Consider the following 25,484-nt stretch of genomic DNA (forward strand, 5'->3'; position numbering starts at 1 on the left):
CCTTCATAAATATTAACTAAAACCAATAACCTATACTTGTTAAATTTCTGGTACAGTTGAGCTGTATTTTCTCCTTGTCCACCTTTGTAAATGTTAAGCCTTTGTTGTTGATAATAATACCCACTCAGCTATTAGACCAAGCATGAAATTTAGTTCCTAAGGTAAGAAGAAGCAATATACTTTGGTGATATGTGTGGAGGTGAGTAGGAGAAGATTTAAAGTCATATAATAAGCCTCATTAGAGTTAGGAGAGGTAAAACAAGACCCCAAGTATTTAACTGTACAACGTCAATGAAGCCAGAGTCCCAGAATTACATAGAAGCCGGCCTGGCTAAAATAGACAGGGACTTTTCTTATGAAATTGAGAGTTCTTTGCAGATATTCACAGGGAACATGGCAAATGTCACTGATTGTAAATGTAGTACAGCCCTGCATCTGCTTTACCTTATGCTAACATACACCATATCCAACTTCCAGGTCCAGCCCAGCCTGTATGTGCCAACCTAGACTGTTGTGCCTACTTCAGACATGCAATCAACACAAGGAGTTCCACTTACCCAGATCTTGTTGCAAAATCACAGATAATATGATAGGTTAAGATAGTATCTGCACACTCCAAACCAACGGTTGAATAAAAATGTCTGTTGAGAATTAACCATCTAGATGTATTGCACACAAAAGAACATGTAGGGACTGGGAGATACCATAAAAAGAGTAAATATTCAGAGTATAGGCAGAGGTGATTGACAAAATCCCAGGTTAATGGTATAGACTAGATCATTAACAGGATAATACAAGACAAGTTACCTAAATTAAAAAGAACACATACCCTTAAAAGTTTTTCATTGTTTCCCCACAAATGAGGTTCGAGGTTTTAGGGGTTTATATTGATTGGTAAATTTGCTTTTCAGACCCACGAGGGACCTCTTGAGTTTTCGTGTTTCAGACCTATGGTGGTCACACAACTTTCTGCCTCACTCATGGAGAAAAAAGGCCACATCTGCCATCAAATGGAAATGTGCTTATGGAGGCTGACATCTTGCTCATGCGGCCTAGCCTGGGGGCAGTCATCTTGGTATGTGACCTAGTGGTAGGCATGCCCACTCAGTATAGCCAGCTTTTGCTGGCAAAGCCTGCTAACAGATACAGTTCATTTATGCATTTATTTTTGTCTCTAATTTCATCTTTCACTGGCCCTGTTGTGCATGACTTGTTTATGGAATACTGTGCCTTTCCAGGGTCCCCTGTTCTATCTGCGGCAGATCTGCCTTCTTGTCACTGACTGTCTCTTTAAATCTGTCAGTTACAATGTGTAAATCAGAAATTACCCTCTGGTTCTGCCTTTTACTCTTATCCAGTCCTGTTAGATACATCTACTTATCTCTGTCAACTTAAATTTAATTGTTATGTTTGATCAACTTAAATTTCATTATTGTGTTTAAAGTTATAAAGGTCTATTTCAAATTAACAGAGTCCTTCCTGTAAGCTGTTTACAAAGGCAAAACTTCTATTACAAAAGGGAATTTTTCTGTAGTCACCAATGTACTTAAGGCAAGTCACTAAAGATAAATTTTGTCTAGTGAGATATGCTGAACAGACAGAAAGCCTTTAAATGGCATTTAACTATTTTATTAAAAAGCTTTATAACAGAGAGACAGGCCAGCTGCTGGCCCCACCTCATTCCCTCTAAGAAGACTGGTGTGCACTGAATAAACTAAGTGACAGCGTTGGCCATTGACCAATCCCGCTCTTCACTTATACTGCTGCAAAGGACTCTTCAATGGACAAGAGGACAGTGGGATCAACTTTTATCCACATTGCTTAGGTCAATGGTAGGAAAGCCTTTCTAAAAAGTCCCCAACCCACGGGTCCCATGCTATCAGCAGAAGGTGGGTGTCCTTGGAGCCTCTAATTTCAACAACTGTGGAGGACCTTGGGGGTGGCTGTCCATGCCGTCAGCTGGTAAGTCTATCATTCTCCAATCTCAGGTAAAATTTTATCCTTCTCAAGAACTCTGATGCTTTTGACGACTGATAGCTTTGCAAGCTTAAAGTAATAGACAGGGCAAAGCTCTAATTGTCACAAAACAGATTTCAGGAACAGGTATTTTAAGTCTTATCTATATAAGATGGTAATGTAAAAAAGTGAGTTGAGACATTAAAAAGAATAAAATATATTTTAGATTTCTCTCTTTCATTACACTACTGTTCATAGTCTTAATACAAATAAAGTTCTGGTAAGCTACTAATCTAAATCCAACAGAGTACTAAACAACTATACCACTATGCAATCACAACTACAAAGTCAAAATTATGGTGCTTTCATTGTGCTAAAAATATTTGTCAGTTTTTAAAATGTTAATGCTTTCAACCAAGTCGCTTCTAACACAAATATGCTGCTACTGGGTCTAACACTTGTGTTTTCATAAATTTGAAGGATTCTTGTAAGTTTCATGGAGCTGAGTTGGACCCATTCAAACAGGTCAGATTCACTCCAGGTATTGTTCAATCTCCCCTAGTCCTGGAATTCCCTTTCCTCATCTTAGGACACCTCGGGAATCCCTTCCTCATCTTACAATCTTCTCCTCAAATACCAGAACCTAAGAAAAAATTTTAAACCTAACTTTGTCCTATACTCGGCTAACATCTTGCCAGATCTACAGAGATTCCAGAGTTCCAAACAGTCTGGACTGCAGTGGAGCAACCAGCTATTCCACATGTGGTAACACCCTGGCTTTCTCAGGTTCCCCCAAAGATGTTCGATGCACCCCAGGTCAGCATGACACAGTCTTAAGAACTCAATGTCCTTATCCCCTAACCTACCATGCCTAACACACTCACCTCTTTTTAATAATAAGTAAAGGTGAGAATGAAATGTTCAGGAATTACTCTAACCTGCCCTGTTACCTGGCAGGATTCATTCAGGCAGTTCTCTGACCAGCCCAGAGTTCCATGAGAACCAGTCTGCATACAGGTGCAAAGGATCCCTTTAAAGGACAGACTTTATGCCCTCTTATGCTCTCTCATCTTCTCTTCTCTTTCATCTTCCCTTACTCTCATGCTGTCTCATATCTCTTACTCCCCTTAGCTTACTCTCTCTCTCTCTCTCTCTCTCTCTCTCTCTCTCTCTCTCTCTCTCTCTCATGTCTGTCTCTCCACTTTTGGTCTTGCTATAATAAACTATGTTTAACATGAAAAAAATACAAGAAGAACATGAAATACCACATAGATAAGTCAACTCCTCACAGCATACCATAGTTAAAACACTAGATATGTGGACGAAGTGAGTGTATCAAAAGATACATGAGAAAAAACATAAGTCTATTAGAATAAGAGGAACTTTTAGCAGGAACTAGAAAATCTATAAGAGTCTGGAGCAATGTATTTCATATTCCAAATGACCATGGATGCCAACACATACAGTAAACCCATCAAAATATTGGCCATAGATAAAGGAAAAAGAAAGCTTTCCATGATACATACAAGTTAAAGGAAGTCCTGTCTACAAAACCTACTCTACAGAAAATGCTAAAAGCAATACTTTAGATTGAGGACAGAAATAATAATATCCAAGAAACTGTACAAAGAAAACTAATGAAGATTTAATTACTGAAACACAAATATAACTAAGAACATAAACACAAAAATGCCATATCAAGATGACTATAATTAGCTTGCACCTTTCAACAATAACTTTAAATATTAATAGGCTCAACTTCAATCAAAAGGCACAAGTTAGTTGAATAGACAATGAAACAAAATTCTGTCTACAAGAAATTTATCTAAACCTTAAAGAGAGGCAGCATCTTAAAGTGAAAGCATAGTAAAAAGCATTCCAAGCAAATGAAACCAAGAAGCATGCAGGTGTTGCTATCTTAATAGCTTACAAAATAGACTTCAAATTAAACTAATCAGAAGTGATAAAGATGGATGCTTAATTCAATCAAGAGAACATTTAACCTGGAAGACATTAAAATCATAGACACATTTGAACCAATCTCTGGTACACCCAATTTCATAAAAATACTACTATTGGACTTAAAGACATAGACTAACATCAAACCAATAATAGTAAGTAATTTTTTAAAAACTTCTATAGTATTTTATTTTTCTTTTTCTTTATCATTCTTTCATCAATATATCCTTACTGCAGTCTTCCCTCCTTCCCCTCCCTCCTCTGTCTACTTTTCCCCCTCTATCTAACCCTTCACTTCTGTCTTCCAGATCCACTGGTCATTGGTTTCCCTTCAGAAACGAGCAGATCGCCAGTGATACCAACTAAACATAGCATTATAACATGCAATAAGTCTAGGCACATACCCTCATTATCAAGGTTGGACAAGGCAACTCAGTATGAGGAAAACAGTCCCATGAATAGGAAAAACAATCAAAGACAAACCCCACCCTCACCTTTAGGAAGTCCACAAGGACGCCAAGCTTCACAACCTTAACATACTCAGAGAACCTAGAGCATACCCATGCATCCTCCATGATTGCTGTTTCAGCATCTATGAGCCCCTATGAGCCCTGATTAGTTGATTCTGTGGACCGTGTTATCAAGGTGTCCTCAACCCCTCTTGGATCCTACAATCCATCCTCCACCTCTTCTGTTTGGTTCCCCAAGCTCTGCTTAAAGTTACGGTGTGGGTTTCTGCATCTGCTCTCATCAGTTGCTGGAGGAAGTCTCTCTGATGATGATTTGACTAGGCACTGGTCTATGAGTATAGTCAAATATCATTAGAAATCATTTCATTGACTTTTTCTTTTGTTGTCAGTTGTGTTTGGTTCTACCATAGGTCATACAGCTTCAGGATCCTGGCTATCTAGGTAGGCAGTGTCAGTCATGGGCTTCATCTCATGACTTGGGCCCCAAGATGGTTGGCCACTCTCACAGCCTTCAAGCCACCATTGCCTGAGAACATTTTGCAGACAGGACAAGTTGTGTGTGGCAGCTTGTGTGTCTGGGTTGGTATCCCAATCCCAAGACTGAGAGAATAGCCTGGTTACAGAAAATGGTTCCTTTAGGCTTCATATCCTCCATTACTAGGAGTAATCTCTAGGTCCACCAGCATACGTTCCAGGAAGTTTCCACTGCACTAGGTTTCCTCATCACACCCTAAATGCCTACATATTCTAGTCATTTCTCCCTGTACTAACTTTCTCTGTCCCTCCTTTCCTAGCTGGCACCACCCCACTCCTGACACTATCTCCACCTGCCTCCAGTCCACCTGTAAAATCCATTCTATTATCCATTCCAATGGCGATCCATGCCCTCCATATTAGCATAACTGGGTCTGTGGATTGTAGTGTGATTATCCTATACTTAACAGTTAATATCCACTCATAATTGAGTACATATTGTGTTTCCTTTTCTGAATCTGGATTGCCTTGCTCAAGAAGTTTTTTTCTTTTCTTCTGTTTCCATGCATTTTCCTGCAAATTTCACGATGTTATTTTTTCTAACAGCTGAGTAATACTCTATTGTCTAAATATAACACAATTTATTTATTCTTTCTTTCATTGAGGGACATCCAGGTTATTTCTAGTTTCTGGTTATTATGAATAAAGCTGCTATGAACATAATTAAGCAAATATCATTGTGATAGTTTGTAGTGTCTTTTGGGTATATGTTCAAGAGTGGTATAACTGGGTCTTGAGGTAGATTGATTCCTAATTTTCTAAGAATTCACCATATTGATTTCCAAAGTGGCTGGCTGTACAAGTTTGCACTGCCACCAGCAATGGAGGAGTGTTCTCCTTGCTCCACATCCTCACCAGCATGAGCTGTCACTGTGTTATTGATCTTAGCCACTCTGGAATCTCAAAGTAGTTTTGGTTTACATTTCACTGATGCCTAAGGATGTTGAATATTTCCGTAAATGGTTCTCTATTAAGTGTTCCTCTGTTAAGAATTCTCGGTTTACAACTGTACCCCATTTTTAATGGGGTTGTTTAATTTGTTGATATCTAGTTTCTTGTGTTTTCATATGGTTTATATATTAGTTCTATATCAGATGTGGAATTTGTGAAAATCTTTTCCCATTCTGTAGGTTGCCATTTTTTCTATTGATGGTATCCTTTGCCTTAGAGAAGCTTTTCAGTGTTATGATCACACTTTTCCCAGTAGATAGATCATTTGGAAATAAACAGAGAAATATCATATTTAACTGGCATCACCCATCAAATGAACCTAAAAGATATCTACAGTATTTCTCACTCAAACCTCAAAGACTATACATTCTACTCAGCAGACCGTGGAAGCTTCTCTAAAATAGCTCACATCCTGGGTCAAAAACAAATCTTCACAAATTCATAAAAATAAAAACTTTCCTGCCTGATTATATTGCAACAAAACTCAAAATCAATAGCAAACAAATCTCTAATGAGTGCACAAAGTCATGCAGATTAAATAACTCATTACTGAATGATGAATAGGTCAAAGAGTAAATAATAATTCCTGGAACTAAATGAGAATGAAAGCAAAACATAACAATGGAGCTCATGAAAAGCAGCCCTACAAGGGTAATTCTTATCTCTAACTGCATACATTAAAAAAATCAGAAAGAGCACAAAGAAACACCTTTATGATGCAACTCTATTAAGAACCATCCTGAGTGAGGTAACCCAGTCACAAAAATACAAACAGGGTATGTACTTTCTCCTTTATGGATTTTAGACATGAGGCAGGGGAGTGCCAGCTTACAATTCCACTGCCAGGGAGTCTGGGAAACAGAGAGGACTCTAAGAAAGATATTCATGGTACCCCCAAAGAAGCGGAATGACACAGGATCTCCTGAGTGGACTGGGAGCATGGGGGAGGGGAGAGGGAGCTGGGAAAAGTGGGGACAGCAGAGAAGGGGAGAGGAGGATATGGGGGAGCATGAAGGTGGAGTGGGGGAAGAATAGAGGAGAGCAGGATAAGAGACACCATAATAGAGGGAGTCATTATAGATTTCAGGAGACATCTGGCACTAGTGAGGTTTCCAGAGATCTACAAGGATGACACCAATTGGCAGTCTTAACAATAGTGGAGAGTCTACCTTAAATGCCCTTCCCCTATGATGAGATTGATGACTTCCTTGTATGCCATCCTAGAGCCTTCATCCAGTGTCTGAAGGATGCAGAGACAGACACCCACAGCTAAACACTGAGCTGAGTTTCTCGAAACCAGTTGCAGAGAGGGAGGAGTGATATGAGCAAAGGGGTCAAGACCAGGTAGGTGAAACCCACAGAAACAGCTGACCTGAACAAGGTGGAGCTCATGGACCTCAGACTGACGGCTGAGAGGTCAGCATGGGATTGATCCAGACCCCCTGAATATGGGCATCAGTGAGGAGGCCTCAGCAATCTTTGGGGCCTCGGGTACTAGATCAGTATTTATCCCTCTCTCAGCCTGTACACATAGGGGTGGGCCTAGGCCATGATCCGGATGATATGACAAACTTTGGAGATTCCCTCACGAAGGGCCTCACCCTCCCTGGAGAGTGGAGTGGGGTTAGAGTAGGGGATTGGGGGGTTGCTGGGGGATGGGGGAGGAGGGGAGGGAAAGGGAGCTGGGATTGACATGGGAAGCAAGCTTGTGTCTAGTTTAAATAAAAAGAATTTGCCCATCAAAAAATGAATTTGGAAAAGCAATTAGAATACAAGCCCAAATTCAGTACATGGCATTAAATAATAAAACTCAGAGAAAAATAATGAAATAGAAATATGAAAACAATATTGAGGAGTGAAGAAAAGTTTGTTCTTAGAGAAACAAACAAAATAAAGAGACCTTTCACCAACCTAACCAAAAGAAAGAAAAATGTGACATAAATTAACAACAAGAAATGATCAGGAAAACAATGCAACAGGCACTAAAGAAATTTAGAACATTGTAAATAGACACCTTAAAAACCTATGCTCCATTAAGAAGGACAATTTAAAATAAATGGATGATTCATAAAAATACAGGCCCACATGATTTCACAGCAGAATTCTAACACTCTTTCAAAAAAGATCTATAAGCAATAATTATTAAATTATTTCAAAAATAGAAAGAAAATATAATTGGAAACCTGAAAGAGAGTGCAATATAGAAGAAGATGGAGGGACACAGAAGGTGTAAACAATGCTACAGATGTTTGAAAAGACACAGGGAAGCACATTGCTTTATATTTACCTAAAATCTCTGTCCCCCTCTCTCTCTGTCTCTATCTTTCTGTCTCTGTCTCTCCCTTTCTCTCTCTCTTTCTCTCTCTCTCTCTCTCTCTCTCTCACACACACACACACACACACGCGCTTTAAATGAAGTTATACCACTTGGGGATAAAAATACCCTAAAGAGCTCCAGAATAACTAATAAAAGCCTCATTATCAGACATGACATGAGAAACCTTTCAATTTGTTTTTCACTTTAATTTGTTGCTGTTGCCCTTGGTTGCATCTCAGAAATTGAAAATAACTTCCTATTTCTGAAGACAACATTCATTTGAGACACAAGGCACAGAGGAATTGAGCTGCATCTGAGGACTAGCTTTCATAGTATAGGAAGATGTTATATAAGCTGTTAAAGGAGAGAAGCAGTCAATTGTCTTATCCAGCAAACAATGATCAGCACGACAAGATATCCCCAAAGGTTCAGTGGTGGCACTAATATCTTGGCAATGACTAACAACTGTCTAATTAGAGTTACGACCTCCTCAATAAGAGGGAAATCATGCCTGATAATGTAAATCTAGTCAGGACTTGTACTTAATTGAAAATATTTACCCTCTTCTGTAATATTGTAGTATAAAAAATCTCATCCCCAAATAGAATAATTATAAACCTATTATATAAAATATTTCTATATGTTTTGTAGCTTAAGATCCTTATTTTTGAATGTGAAATTACAAAGTAAAATAAACACTAGCAGTCTTAACTGAATTCTAAGAAAGAAAATTAATAGATTTGATGAATTAACTTATATGTCATATTCTCTTTTTAAACTTGAGGTTTATTTATTTTTAGTGCACTGATGTTTTTTCTGCATGCATGTCTGAGCACCCCACACATGTAGGGCCCATGGAGTCTGTAAGAGAGCATTAGATCCCCTGGAACTGGAGTTTCAGACAGTTGTGAGCCAACATATGGGGACTGGGAATGAAACCTGAGTTCTCTGGAAGAGCAGCCAGTGTTTTTAACCTCTCAGCCATCTATTCAGGAGTGAGTTTCTTATGAAACTTATGACTTGCTTATGAAATCTAAATACAAGATTCAGCATTAAGCATCTTTAGTTTCATGGATAAACTTCAGTTTTTACTTGCCAAGAGAAGAGTGCTTAAGTTACACAAGGATTAATTGGTTTGAAGATGTCTGCTTCTTTTGGCATTCCTCCTGACATAAACTAGGGTTTTATATGCAAATGAGTTTTCTGAAATGACATTGCCTCCATTCTGTAACAATTTCAATTGGATTATCTAAGCAGTTCTATGAATGTTACATTAAATGTGGTATTGAAAATGAATGCCTACCTGTACTAGTTATATTTTTGGTTTTTTCTGTGATAAAGCTCTATGACCAAAACATCTTATAGAACAAAAAGTTTGTTTTGACGTGTTTCAAAAGAGAATGGAATGGAGTCCACCAGGAAAGAAGGTTACAAGAATGTTGCCTGGAATATGATTATAAGAGGTCATCTTTAACTGCAAGCAAAAAACTGAGAGAGCAAACTGTAAATGTTCTTTTCAAAACATTTTAAATTTTTAATTAGAATGCAATTACATTATACACCTCTCTCTCTTTCTCTAACCCCTCCATATATTCTTCTAGACCCCCACTCCAGTTCATGGCCCTTTATTTTTAAATTATTATTCTTGCACATGTATATTCATATATGTATATGAATAAGTATATAAAATATAAACATTTAAATATAAAAATAAAACTTACTGAATTCATTTAATGTTGCTTATATATATATGTATATATATATATATATATTTAGAACTGATTTGGTATTGGATAAATAATTAAGGGGCTCATCCTTTGGGAAGATTAATTTCCTTTTCTCAGTAAATATTTTCCCCCAGCTCTTTATCTAGGCCTTAAGTCCCATGAGACTTTGCCCATAAACATGTAAATGGAAGTTGATCTTCTCATTGCTCAAATTTTGTTTGGTGCCTCCTCAGTTGTTATCTGCATTTGACAAGTTGTTATCTTCTTTTGTGGCATTTTGTAATGATCCTTGTCTTCTTCAGAAAGAAGCTTCTTTAGTGAGGAGGTGAGAACTACAGTTATAAGAACACATATTTCAAATGCAGTTAGGAATTGTAATGACATAGGAAAGCCTCAGCCACAGGTCTTCTCTAGGGTGCCTGACTTCACCAGTCATGTGTCTTTGCCTACCTTTTAAGGACCAGGTACAGTTTCCCTCATGTTTAGCAAGTCTCAAGTCCAATAAGATGGCTGTTGGTTACCACCAATATAAGTGTCCCTATTGCACCATTAGAGATATCTTGTCAAGCTTGTAATTGTTCATAGGCATGACATTGTGGTAAGAATATTGATGGCTATATTAGTCAGGGTTCTGTGGAGCAACAGAACTTATAGAATGACACTCCTCTCTCTCTCTCTCTCTCTCTCTCTCTCTCTCTCCACACACACACACACACATACACACACACAGGCACACACACACCACACAGGTTTGTTATAAGTAACCTCTACCTTCATTCTTGACAGTTCTGTGCCCTTTGTCATTCTGCCTGGATTAGGTTATTATAGCTTCCCATTGATTTTAGTCACAGGACATGGTAGCACTAAGACATAACCTCTAGACATAATCTTTCTTTCCTCCATTGTGGAGAAGCAAACCAATTTCCCCCTAGTAATTTATATCAAGATTCCTAGCACCCTTCCTAACACTGATATTTCTTTCTTAGCCTGTTGGCCTAGGGGCATCAGGAGCCCAAAGTGACCAGGGGGAAGTCTGAATTTCCAATTCATTGGAATGTTTGTTATGACTCCTGGTCTCTACTCCAGAACCAATATCTCTAAGCCAGCAGAACTTAAGTTTGCAGAAACAGAAAAAAATTCCCTAGTGGGTCACATCTGGCTATTTCTCCTTCCAAACAAAATTTATTACCATGAGCTCTTATATTAAAGTATTTATGTATTTTTTTAATTTTTACATAGGGTGAGAGTGCAATGGAGAGAAGTGGATAAATTTCTTGATAAACATGACCTATTCAAATTAAATCAAGATGAAGTTAAATAATTTAAATATATAAATAACAATGATGACATAGAAATTTTAAAATCTCAAAACTAAATACAGGTCAACATGATACATTGCAGAATTCTGCCATTAAAGAAGAACCAGCACCAATATGCCTTAAATTACTCCATAAAATAATAAAGGATTGAACACTTCTAAACTTGTATTATGAGGCTAGAGTTACCTTGATTCTTCTACCAGACAGAGGTACAAAACAAAAGAAAACAAAGATTATTGCCTGAACTCTCTAATGAACACAGATGCAAAACTTCTCAATAAATTTCTTGTAATGCAAATTCAAGAACACATCAGAAAGATTATCTACCATGATCAAATTAGTATCACCTCAGAGATGTAGGTGAGGTTAAATATATGCAAATCAATAAATTTAATACACTGTAAAAAGACTCAAGGACAAAAAACCATGGGAAAAATCTCATTGGAAGTAACAAAATCCAAGGTCCTATTATGATAAAAATCCTAGAGAAGATCCAAAGACCACCTAATAAAACCCCAAATACTAGGCATGGGAAGTTCTCTTTTGAGTTGATGGTCAGTGCTGCCTAGGAGTACTTAAACACACAGTCTATTGCTATTGCCCTTGGTTGTTCCCAGAGGCGTGTCTCCATGGCTAAAGACACATTGCATTTCAGAAAGAGCACTCAGAGGTCCCTGATTTTTGCCTGACGTGAATGCTTCCTCCCTCATGACTAACTTTTATAGTACTACAAGGCACTATGCAATCTTCCAAGGGAAGAAAGCAACCAACACTCCTATCCAGGCATGACACCTGTAATCCAGAACAATTCTATCATGGCATGACAATCCTAAAGTCTGCTTTTCTGCTTCTGCACATTTCTTTAACTATCTGAAAATTTACCCATAGTGCTTCATATACATTTTAAGGTTAAATTGTCTGGCTTGGTGAAGACTGCAAATGATATTTTGATAATGAATACATTATATTGCTTTAGGTCATGTAATGGCTAAGCTTGCTTGTCAACTTGACATACTTGGGAGGAAGAAACCTCAACTGAGGAGCTGAATCTTTCATATTTGCCTGTGGGTTTGTCTATAAAGTCCTTTTATTGACATATAATTGATGTAGGAGAATCTAGCCCATTATTGTCAATGGCATCCTAAAACAGGTGGGCCTGGGCTATATAAGAAATGTAGCTAAGCAACCCAAGGGATTTATTAAGTGAACCCCATTCCTCTGTATTCCATGTTTTAGTTCCTCCTTACAAATTCCTGCCTGGAGTTTCTGTCCTGACTTCTCATTATAATGAATTATAATTTATTGGCTGAAATAAACCCTTTTCCCTTTAAGTTTCTTTTGGTCACAGTATTTAGCACAGCAACAGAAATCAAACTAGATCAGAAATTGACTTTATTAGAAGTGGTATATTGCTGTGATGAGCTTGACAGAATAGGACTTGGAGAGGGCTGTGGAAGCACTTGAAAATTTTGTCTGGAAAAGTCATTGAGTGCTCAGAGTTTAATGGGCTTCTCTGTAGGATCTTGGAAGACAAGAATGCGGAAATAAATGCAGACTAAGAATCCCTGGAAGTTTCAAAGAGAAATTCGAGAGTCCCTCAGAGACTATCAGGGCCCTTTATACATTATACATTTGGATTTGTGAAAGTGATTCCTTTTGTGCTTTATTGGGGCAATGGAAGCTAGTTAGCTATGGATGAAAAATCAGTTGTGCTTAGAAATATACAAGCATCATTGAGGTGAAGTTTTATGTCAAGTGTTTTCTTGGGGTTAGTACACATAAGTTGTGATGCAGAGGCTGCCAAAGATATGTTTCAAACTGGAATCTGAACTCACTGAACTTTGCAATATATATGACTCTTCTCCACAGTACTTGTTTGAACGCACGAAGTGGTCATACCAAGCAGTCGAAACTTGTGACTTTACGAAGACAGAAGAGGTCATTGCTGTAAATCAACTTCAGTTTCAGTGGAGTCCCTAGGATATTGGGCATGCCCGGGCTGTGGGATGACCATCATAGATACTAGTGGGTGTGGAATAGAGCTAGCTTGACCCTACCAGATAAGCCACTTTTGCTGCCAATGGATGGCCAGAGAAGAGGAGGTCACAACCCCTTTGAGCTCAGAATACTGTGACTTCCAGATGCTGGACACTGAGTTACAAGATTTAAATTATACTGCTTAATGTTGGTTTTATTTTTATCTTATTATAACTGCACCATGATTATTCACTCTTGGAATGAGACAGTCAGTATATAACTTGTTTTTTTTTTATTTTAAAGCAGTTCACAGTTAAGAAACTTAATTTTAAAGACATCTTGGACTTTCAAGTATTCAAAAATTGAAAAGACTATAGGATGTTTAAACATTTGAGTGTGTTTTATACTGTGGAATTAACATGATCTTGGAGACAAGAAGTGAAGGTTATAGTTTCAGAGTAATGTGTGTGTGTGTGTGTGTGTTGAGTTGACAAGGTATGGACTAATGTTGGCTAATCTTAGTTGTCTCATTGACACACCTAGGAAGAGGGAAAGACAGTTGAAGATATATTTCATCTGATTAACCAATGCACAAACGTGTGGGACATTTTCTTGTTTGCTAATTGATATAGGAATGCCCACGCCTCTATGGGCAGTGGCATCCCAGGACCGTTGGTTATGACCTATGTAAGTAGGAACTTTGACAAAGACAGGGGAGCAAGCATGTAAGCAGCATTCCCTTAGAGTCTCTGCTTCACTACATGCCTTCAGGTTTCTGCCTTAAGTTCCTATCTTACTTTCCCTCAATGGTGGAAAGGAACCCATTGGTCAAATAAACCTTTTCAAACTCAAATAGGTTTTTTTTTATCACCGCTTAATCACAGAGAAAAAGCAGACTGGAACAGGTAGTATGGACATAATGGATGTACAAAAATGTGATTGGTAAACCGATTAACATAGCATATCTTTCTGTTTCTTTGTATTCGCTTCTAATTCTTCATCAGTCTCTTATGTTTTCTGTGTAGAAATCATTCACTTCCTTATTTGTATTGATTTTTTATTTTTTACTATTTATTTTTAAGTTTAAATTTAGATTAGAAACAAGGTTGCTTCACAAGTGAGTTCCAGGTCCCTCTCTGTTTCCCTCCCCTCCTCCCGTGCCCTCCCCCCAACCCCCCAATATCTCCTCATTTCCCCAGGGAGGGTAGTTATCATAAGTGAAATTTTTATTTCTCTTTTTGATATAGTTTTATTATATGATAACAGTGTTACTGATTTATATATTTTGAATTTCAATGTAATAATTTAAATCTTTTTATTTCACATAACCCTTAAATATTATTTTAAAATATATTAATAATTATTAATGAGAATGCTATGCTTTATTTTTAACATTTTTAAGTTTTAAATAGAAGCATATCATGGTCCTGCCCCATTTTATCCTTACAGTCCCTCCCAGGTAACCTAACTTCAAACTGCTTTCACGTCTCTGCCACTCTCAAGTTAATAGTACCATTTTCTTAGCAGTCTTACATACATACTTTGCATATACATGTACACATATGCATATAACACTCATATATAACTACAACCTTCTGAAACTGTTTTTGTTGTTTGTGTGTATTTTAATTATAACACTAAAGTTGAATAAGATTTAGACACCACTATTACAACCCAGCAGTTTTAAAATATTTGAAATTATTTCAATCTCAGGGTTAGAGAGATGGCACAGCCCAGACTACTATACCCAGCAAAACTTTCAATCAATATAGATGGAGAAAACAGGATATTCTGTGAAAAACCAGATTTAAGCAATTCATATCCACTAACCCAGCTCTACAGAACATTCTGTAAGGAAAATCCCAATGCAAGGAAATTAACTACAATCAGAAAAGCATAGGCAATAGATAATCCCACTTTACCAACAGCCAAAAGAGGAAAGGGGTGAAAATCCACATACAAATCCAACAACAATAGCCATTCCAAAACAAACAAGAATGAACAATCAATGCTCATTAATATCCCTCAATATTAATGGTCTTACCTTGCCCATAAAAAAGACACGGGCTAATAGAATGGATTCGAAGACAGAATCCATCATCTGCTGCATACAAGAAACACATCTCGGTTTCAAAGACAGACATAACCTCAGAGTTAAGGGTTGGGAAAAGATTTTGCAATCAAATGGACCCAAGAAACAATCAGGGTAGCAATCCTAATATCTAAAAAATGAGACTTCAAACTGAAATTAATCAAAAGAGATGAAGCAGGTCATTTCATACTCATCACAGGAGAAATCCACCAAGATGAAGTCTCAATTCTGAACATCTATGCCCCAGACACAAAGACATCCATATTAGTAAAAGACACATTATTAAAATTCAACCCACACATATAACCTCAAACACTTTTAGTGGGAGACTTTAACACCCCACTCTCACCACTAGACAGGACTACCAGAGAGAAACTGAACAAAGAAATAAAGGAACTAATAGAATATATGACCAAATTTAATTTGAAAGACATCTATAGAACATTCCATCTAAACACAAAAGAATATACCTTCTTCTCAGTGCCACAAGAACCTTCTCAAAAATCGACCACATACTTGGCAACATAGCAAACCTCAACAGGAACAAAACATTGGAATATCTCCATGTATCTTACCAGACCATGAGGCTATAAAGTTGGAATTCAACAATAACACAAATTGCAGAAATCCTGCAATCAAATGGAAATTGAATAATGGGAAATTGCACCATCCCTGGGTAAAGGAAGAAATAAAAAAAGAAATTAAAGGTTTCCTAGAGTTCAATGAGAATGAAGACATAACATACCCAAACTCATGGACCACTTTGAAAGCAGTGGTTAGAGTAAAGTTCGTACCACTAAGTGCCCACATGAAGAAACTGAAGAATATCCACACTAGATAATTAACAGCACAACTGAAAGCTCTAGAGCAAAAAGAAGCAAACTCACCCTGGAGGAGTAGATGACAGGAAATAATCAAATTGAGGGCTGAAATCAGTAATGTAGAAACTAGGAAAAAAATCCAATGAATCAATGTAACGATGAGTTGGTTCTTTTAGAAAATCAACAAGATAGACAAACTTTATCCAAACTTACCAAACAGCAGAATGTGAACATGCAAATTAACAAAATCAAAAGTGAAATGGGGGACATAACAGTAGACAGTGAGGAAATATAGGGAATCATCTGGTCATACTTTGAAAACCTGTACTCCATAAAATTTGAAAATTTAAAGGAAGTGTAAAACTTTCTGGATAGATATCACCTTCCAAAATTAAATCAAGAACAGATAAGCAATTTAAATAGACCTATAGCACCTAAAGAAGTAGAAACAGTCATCAAAAGTCTCCCAACAAAAAAAAGCCCAGGTCCAGATGGCCCAGGTGCAGAATTCTACCAGAAATTCAAACATCAGTTTATACCAGTTCTCCTCAAAATATTCCATAAATTGAAGCAGAAGGGTCTATGACAAACACTTTTAACAAGACTTCAATAACCTTGATAACCCAGCCACACAAAGGTACAAATAAGAAAGAGAACTTCAGACCAATATCACTCATGAACATTGATGCAAAAATACTACATAAAATACTGGAAAATGGGATCCAAGAACACATCAGAAAACTCATCTACCATGATCAAGTAGGTTTCATCCCAGGGATGCAGGGGTGGTTCAAAATACGAAATTCCGTCAATGTAATCCACAATATAAACAAGTTGAGAAACAAAAAATACATGATCATCTCACAATGCTGGAAAAGTCTTTGACAAAATCCAACACCACTTCATAATAAAGGTCTTGGAGAGAACATATCTAAACATTATAAAAGTTATATATAGCAGCCAACAGCCATCATCAAACTAAATGGACAGAAACTCAATGTGATTCCTCTAAGATCAGGAATAAGACAAGGCTATACACTCTCTTCATACCTCTTCAATATTGTACTTGAATTTCTATCCAGAGCAATAAGACAACAAAAGGAGATCAAGGGGATAAAAATTGGAAAGGAAGAGGTTAAACTTTCACTGTTTCCAGATGATATGATAGTTTACATAAGTGACACTAAAAACTGTACCAGGGAACTCCTACAGCTGATAAATACCTTCAGCAAAGTGGCAGGATACAAGATCAACTCAAAAAATCAGTACCTCTACTATATACACATGATAAAAGGGCTGAGAAAGAAATCAGAGAAACATCACCCTTTACAATCGCCACAAACAACATAAAATGCCTTGGGTAACCCTAACCAAACAAGTGAAAGACATGTATTGCAAGAACTTTGAGTCTTTAAAGAAAGAAATTAAAGAAGACACTAGAAATTGCAAAGATCTCCCATGCTCTTGGACAGGCAAGATCAACATAGTAAAATTGACAATCTTGCCAAAAGAAATCTACATATTCAATGCAATCCCCATTGAAATCCCAGTACAACTCTTCACAGACCTCCAAAGAACAATTCTAAAATTTATATGGAAAAACAAACACAACCAGTATAGCCAAAACATCCCTGTTCAACAAAGCAACATCCTGAGGCATCACCATCCTTGACTTCAAGCTCTATTATAGAGCTAAAGGCTTCAAAACAGCTTGGTATTGGTACAAATATAGACAAGTAGACAAATGGAATAGAATTGAAAACCCTAATATTAACTCACACAGTATGAACTCTTGGATTTGACAAAGAAGCTAAAATTATACAATGGAAAAAAGAAGGCATCTTCAACAATTGCTGCTGGCATAACTGGAGGCTGGTAAGTAGAGAACTGCAGGTAGATCGATGTCTATGTCCATGCACAACACTTAATTCCAAATGGATTAAAGACCTCAACATAAATCTAGTCACATTGAAGCTCTTAGAAGAGAAAGTGGGGGGGCACCCTTTAATGAATTAGTACAGGAGACCGCTTCCTGAACATAATACCAGTAGCACAGAAATGGAGATCGACAGTAAATGGGACCTCCTGAAAGTGAGAAGCTTCTGCAAGGTAAAGGACACAGTCAACAAGATAAAAAGGCAGGCCACAGAATGGGAAAGATATTAACACCACTTCTAACAGAGGGCTGATCTCCAAAATCTACAAAGAACTCAAGAAGCAAGTCTCCAAAGCACCAAAGCATCCAATTAAACGTGGTCAACAGAGCTAAATAGAGAATTCTTAGTGGATTCTAAAATGGCAGAGACACGTAAGAAAATGCTCAACATCCTTAGCAATCATGGAAATGCAAATCAAAACAACTCTAAGATACCATCTTATTCCTGTCAGAATGTCTAAAATCAAAACCACCAATGACAGTTTATGCTGGAGAGGATGTGGAGAAAGGGGAACACTCCTCCACAGCTGGTGGGAGTGTCATCTCATACAGTCACTATGGAAATCAGTATCGAGCTTCCTCAGGAAATGGGAATCAGTCTACCACAATACCCAGCAATTCTACACTTAGACATATTCCCAAAAGATGCACATTCATACAACAAGGACGTGTGTTCCACTATGTTTATAGCAGCAATATCTGTAATAGCCAGAACCTGGAAGCAACCTAGATGCTCCTCAACTGATGAGTGGATAGACACAATGTTGTACATTTATGAAATGGAGTACTATTCAGCAGAAAAATAAACAATGGAATCTTGAAATTTGCTGGCAAATGGATGGCACTAGAAGAAACCATTGTGAGTGAGGTAACCCAGTCACAAAAACACAAACATGGTATGTACTCACTCTTATATGGATTTTAGACATGGATCAGGGGAGTCCCAGCCCACAATACCACTGCCAGAGAGTCTGGGATGCAGGAAGCTCCCTAAGAGAGATATGCATGGCACCCCAGAGAAGGTGGAATGAGGCAAGATCTCCTGAGCTAACTGGGAGCTTGGGTGGAGGGGAGAAGGAGCCAGGAAGAAGAGAGGGGGAGAAGAGGAGCAGAGAGGAGGACGTGGGGGAGCAGGAAGTTTGAGTTGGGGGAAGTAAAGAGGACAGCAGGTTGAGAGATACTATAATCGAGGGAGTCATTCTAGGTTTGTGGGGAGATCTGGCACTAGTGAGATCTCCAGTGATCTACAAGGATGACACCACTGGCAAACTAAGCAATAGTGGAGAGACTACCTTAAATTCCCCTCTCTGATAATGATTTTTACAACTATCTCCTATACCATCCTAGAGCCTCCATCCAGTGACAGATGGAAGCAGAGGCAGTAACCCACAGCTAAACACTGAACTGATTCCTCATTTCCAAATTGCCTTAGTTCAATATCAATGCCAATGTCCTTACGACTGAGAAGTAACTAGTTACGGGTTTGGAATGCACTCTTCATAAGTACCAGTGGAAGACAGACAAATATGAGAATATTCCAGAATCAAAAAGAGTACATAGACAAATATGACCTATGATAGACCCTTTACAGGAAGACTTTGTAAAAATTAAGAGATATTAATCACTCAATGATTTATAATTGAGATGCAGTGTTATATTATTAGTTATAACTATATTCACATTAAGTTCATTGCTTTCAAATGATATCAAAAGTATTACCTTATTTTTCCCTCTCCCTTTCCTGTCAAAATTTCATTGAAACTTATGTTTTGAATTTCAAAGTTAAATTTTTGTGGACTTTAATTTATATTAAAATTTATAAAAATATAACCAATAGTTACTTTATAAAGGGTTATCTCAATATTAAATTCCCCAAAGTTCTTTACACTAGAGAGTACCATCCTTAGAAAATTTATATAATTAAGGACCATAGTGTGTTCAACTTAAATATAAAAATTAAAAAGCCATTGTCATGAGTCGAGGGGAACTGATTGATTTATTCTGAGTGAGTTGAAGACATTCACTGTGACTCTACTTAACAGCTCAAAGAGGAAAAGCTGAGAGAGGCCCTGAGGCACAGCCAGCTTCAGTCATTTTTACTCGCTTCGCTTATGCTGCTCTAGCACATTTTCTAAAGTTAACACTCATACTGACCTCATAGTGACTCTTAATTGACCATCCAAGCTCCACCCACATGACCCCACGTTGACCCCACGCTGACCCCACGTGTCTATCACTCATCATTTGGTTCTTTGTGACCTCACAGTGTACTCTGGAACAGCTATCCAGACATTCAAGTCTCTTCTCCAGCAATATCGCCAGCAGGAGGCAGCTGAGTGCTCCTGATCTTGAATGCTCTGCGGAGCTGTGCCTCCTAGAGTTTGTTCCACCGCCTGGGATCACAGCCTCCCAGCAACTCCACCGGATTTTCTAGATCCTGACCCAAAATCTTCAGGTAGACTTGAGGAGCTAAGGTCTCCAGCCCTTGGCTCTCTTCGTGCCTCTTCTGTCTCTGAATTATGCCTTAATAACTTGACTCAGCCTAATCATACATCATTTTCTCATCTCTCTTTATACCCTAGGCTAAGCAGAGTCATCACAAGCTGCCACAGAAGATAGTTCAACCTACTATGGAGAAGGTTGCACTTAAGAGAATTCGGAAGGAGTTGTCTGCCATGAATCAAGATCCCCCGGCACAGTGTTCGGCAGGGCCAGTTGCAGATGACCTGCTCCACTGGCAAGCAACTATAATGGGCCCAGAAGACAGCCCCTACCAGGGAGGGGTATTTTTCCTCTCAATCCACTTCCCATTCAATTACCCCTACCAGCCCCCCCCAAATTTCTTTCATTACCCGAATCTTTCACCCCAACATAAGCAAAAAGGGGGAGTATCTGCCTCGACATCTTGAATTCTAAGTGGTCACCGGCACTCACAATTTCCAATGTACTACTTTCTATTTGCTCTCTACTATGCGATCCAAACCCAGATGATCCTCTGGATCCTGAAGTTGCGACGGTTTACCACACAGATTTAGAGGAGTATAATAAATTAGCTCGGGAGTGGACCCAGAGATATGCCATGTAATTTCAACATGCAATTCCATGATCATAATAATAAACCTTGCGGTTTTCTTTATCTATTGTGTTTCATTTATTACTTTGATTGAAGTTATCCCTCTCCAGTCTTTTCTAGATAAACACCGTACAGTTTTCAGACTAGGGTAACTAGGAGTGGGGTTTGCAGGTGGAAGAGAAGAGGAAGTGAGTGGGATAAGGGCAGATGGGGAGTGAGAGTGGAAGGGCAAATGGATTGGGTGTGTGGAGGTGAGAGAAGGGCAGATGGCGGGGAGATGGGGGTGAGAGTAAGGAGAGGGGAAGATGGGTGGCATGAGCAGGAGGTAGGGAGAGAGTGGAAGGATGGATTGTGTGGCACAGAGAGGGTAGGGAAGAGGAGAAGGACAGATGGGCTATGTGGGGAAGGTGGAGGTAAAGGTCGGAATGGCTCATGGATTGGGGTTGGGGGAAAGTGAGGAAGGATAAATGGACGGGAGTTTGGGAATCAGGGTGAGAAGGACAGATGGATGAAATGTGATAAGGCAGGCTGTGAGTAAGAAGGGCTTGCTGCAAGATCCACCTTATACAATTTTCAATTTTGCTGCCTGTGAGTCAGAAAAGTTCTCACTTGCTCCAAACATTCCTCAATTTGCATACCTTGAAGTGGATACTGGATAACCAAAGGATATTTCCTTAGTGTGGAAAAGACAGGTGGAACATGGGAATACGTTTCTGTAGGACTTGTTTCAGTTCACTCTGGTACTGGTCAGGATTAAATATTATGTGAAAAGGATAATGGATAATGTCCTTTAGATCTGGGCTAACAAAATAATCTGTCTAGAGAGCAATATACATTCATAGTAGAGAATCTGTATCAGTCAAGGTTCTCAGCGGTCTTGGGCTCTGGGATAATTATCTCAGAAGTTATTTAGCTCCTTACTAAAGAGGGCAGGGCCACTAGCTTCTTAATGTTCTGTGCCTGAGCTTCTTCATTCATCTACATTCATGCTCCCCACATCTACAACTATCTTGTGCAGCCACTTCCCACCTCAGAGGTCAGACAAGTCAACTCTAGACTCCTTGACCTGTGATTGTTCTTTGATATCAAGTTCCTAGGAGAGCTCAATCCAATGGATGGAAATAGAACATATTGTACTGAGTGAGGTAACACAAGTCCAGAAAGACAAATGTCCTATGTTTTTATCATTTGAGATTTCTTATTTACAAATCTTCAGATAAAAGTATAGTCCTCATCCCAACAAGAAAAATTCTCTTTGTAACAGATGGAAACCATTACAGAAAAAAATAGAACAAATCAAAAGGCAGTTGTGGAGCTCAGTGTCAACTGATACATCTATAGTACAACTCCTGAACCTAAGGCTCAGGTTTCAATGAAATGGTGGAGGATCAGTGTGTTCGCTGTGATATTGTCTCTTAGAGAATATCAGAAGCTGTGCCATATGATCTCAACACTATGACTGTCGAAACATGAGCTGAATAAGAGTAGCACTTATATACATGCCTTAGTGGACAGTGGAAAGTCCATGAAAACTCAACTCCACACAAACAACTACAGGCAACCAAGGAATGCTAAGAGTGGGATAGAATTTTCTTCCCCAGAGAAGAGCACATCAATTGATTGTCTAATACCAAATGGTCATCTCTGAAAGCATAGCATAAATTAATACTATACAAACTGAGCACATCATATTTACATATATGTATATAAACATATACATTTGTATATATACATACATATTTGGTGCAAAAATAGCTCATAAATTGGAAAGAGAGCAGGGGTGTATAGAAGTGTTTGGAAAGAGAAAAGTGAAAGGAGAAATGATATGATTATAGGAAAATATCAAAAAGATAAAAAGAAATATTTTAAAGAGCCCATATGGAAACTTTTTGCTACAGAAGCTTTCATCTTTCTGTGGAGAATAATTAACATAGGCACCTACAACTGAACAATGCATTGAGAGTGAGACACTTTGGATTACTCAGTTATAAACTCCTCCCCTCAAGGCTCAGATATCTGTGCAGAAGAGAACGAGGAAAGATTCCAAAAGCAACAGGGGAATAAATGACTCTAAGGAAGCAGCATCTTCCAGAAACAACTAAACTCATACACATGTGAACTCACAGAGACTGCAGCAGAGCACACAAGACCTGCACATGTTTAAACTAGATGGGGTCCAAGCCAAAGGAATGATCCCTGATTTAGCAATCATCAAGTCAGAAAGAAATAGGTTAGTGGCTCTACATGGTTCATAAGTTGTTAATTAAGTTGTTAATCCTCACCAGAAAGAGAAACCAGATCAAAGTTATCCTAAGGTAAATGGAGCAGAAAAGTCTGATATTTAGCTTTGTGTTTGTTTTTTAAAGACCATCTTTTCTTATCAGTCATGGTTTTATGGCCTCCTTTCTTCCTTCATCTACACACTCTTCCATAGCTTTCTGTAATGGCTGATGCCTAAAACTATTCAGTTATCCTCATTCCAGATCAAAGATGAGGACCTTGAAAAAGACTCATCCCCACGAAGAAGTATATATATGAGGAAATTATACATTAGAAACTTTTAGAGAAATAAAAGTCATAGAGAAAAAAACTAACTTGAAATATAGGAGAATCCTGTAAGATAAACTAGAATAAGAAAATTCCCGTTCTTTGGAAAGACTGTCTAATGGAATATAAGTCATTCAGAAAATTGATTTAGAAGGTTTAATGATCCTCTTAATGTCTCCTATCCATTAATATTAAGTCTAGTGGAGTAAAAGAGAATGCATGTCTTCTATTGGAGTTGTCAGACAATCATAGCAAATATAAAAAGGTCTAAGAAATTTTCTTCATGGTGATAAATAGAGCTGAACACCAAATATTGATGAACTCCACACAGATTCTCCTTATTATTGTTATAATTATTCATGAGAGAAGAAATAACATTAAGAACAATTGGCAGTTTGGCAACATGTGTTTCATATCAATCAGAGAGGTAAACTAAGAGAATTGCAAGCACTGACTAAGGACCGTAAATTGAAAACTTTCAAGCATTGTACATTTGAACCACAGGGTCTATGTGATGCAAAGGAAGCCTGGGGACGAATTTCACACTACTTAACACGGTAGAAGAATTTCAAGCTAGGAAATTATCACTGAAACACTTTGCTAAACCAGTATAACTGGTTGGACTTTGACAGAGGCAATCTCAAACTGTTTCAGCATGTTTTTCTTTTAATCTAGGATTGTGAGCTCCCATGGAAACTAATCACCACTTCAGAAAGCTCACAGTAGAGAGTTTCAAGATGGAAATACCTGACATGAAAACTGGAGAGCTTATACAGATGCATTCACATATTGAAAATTATGAATCCAAAAATATTATGAGAGAACATCTATAAACTGAATTTCAGATGTCTAAAGGGATTTAGAAAAATAAATTATTGGTTGGTATGGTGACACATGTTTGTTACCTCATCATTTAGCTGGGAGAATGCAGGAAGCTCGCATGTTTGATATCAGCATGGTCTGCACAGTGAGTTATAAGTCCGCCTTTTTCTATATAGAAAGACCCTACAATAAAAAGGTATTATGCAAAAAGTGGGTTTACAACACAATTATGAAGTGTGAGCAGGAATGTAGTTGATGAAGGGTACTCTATTTACTTCCTTACTTAAAAAAATCCTAAAAAACTATAAGCAACAACTATGTTAATGTTAGTGCTTGAGTGTAATGTAAATATGATGAACCTGTACAATACTAAGACACAAGTCACACTATTAAGGAGGGAACAATGCACACTGCATTGACTATCTGTGGCAAATATCAATAAATAATAGGTTTCTAGCAACTATCATTAATATCTTAGATTACACAAGGTTTTTTCTTTGTTTGCTTTCGTTTTCCACCCTAAAGAACCCTTTACTTCTGTGGGGTCTGGACCTGGATATGAAAGTTGACAGGTGGTGAGGATCATTGATTTACTCCAGGGGGAAAATCACCTTGTGCCACATTCTACCAAATCTAGTACATAGAATATAATTTTAAGAGTATCCCCCATCTGGAGCCCATAGAACAGTAGTTCTTAGTCTTTGACCCTTTAACACAGTGCCTCATGTTGAGACTACTATAAACAATAAAAGTGTTCTTATTTCTACTTCATAACCTTTTTTTACTTCATAACCTTAATTTTGCTGTTACTAATCATAATGTAAATATCTGTGTTTTTCTATGGTCTTAGGTGACCCCTGTGAAATGGTCACTTGACACTCCCCAAGGGGTAACAACCACAAGTTAAAAATTATTGCCTTAGAAGATGGTAGGTGCTGGATTCCATACTTGTTATATCAAGCCCACCAAAAATCATCAGAATG

The 25,484-nt window shown here is 38.0% G+C and overlaps 1 pseudogene; it reads left to right on the forward strand.

The window, feature by feature from the left end:
* The first annotated feature begins 20,324 nt into the window (after nt 1-20,324).
* On the forward strand, nt 20,325-21,181 carry LOC121139833 (annotated as a pseudogene).
* Nucleotides 21,182-25,484: the final 4,303 nt, after the last annotated feature.

This window comes from Mesocricetus auratus, unplaced genomic scaffold, assembly GCF_017639785.1.
Source record: "Mesocricetus auratus isolate SY011 unplaced genomic scaffold, BCM_Maur_2.0 Super-Scaffold_100003, whole genome shotgun sequence".
In the NCBI taxonomy this organism is placed as follows: Eukaryota; Metazoa; Chordata; class Mammalia; order Rodentia; family Cricetidae; genus Mesocricetus; species Mesocricetus auratus.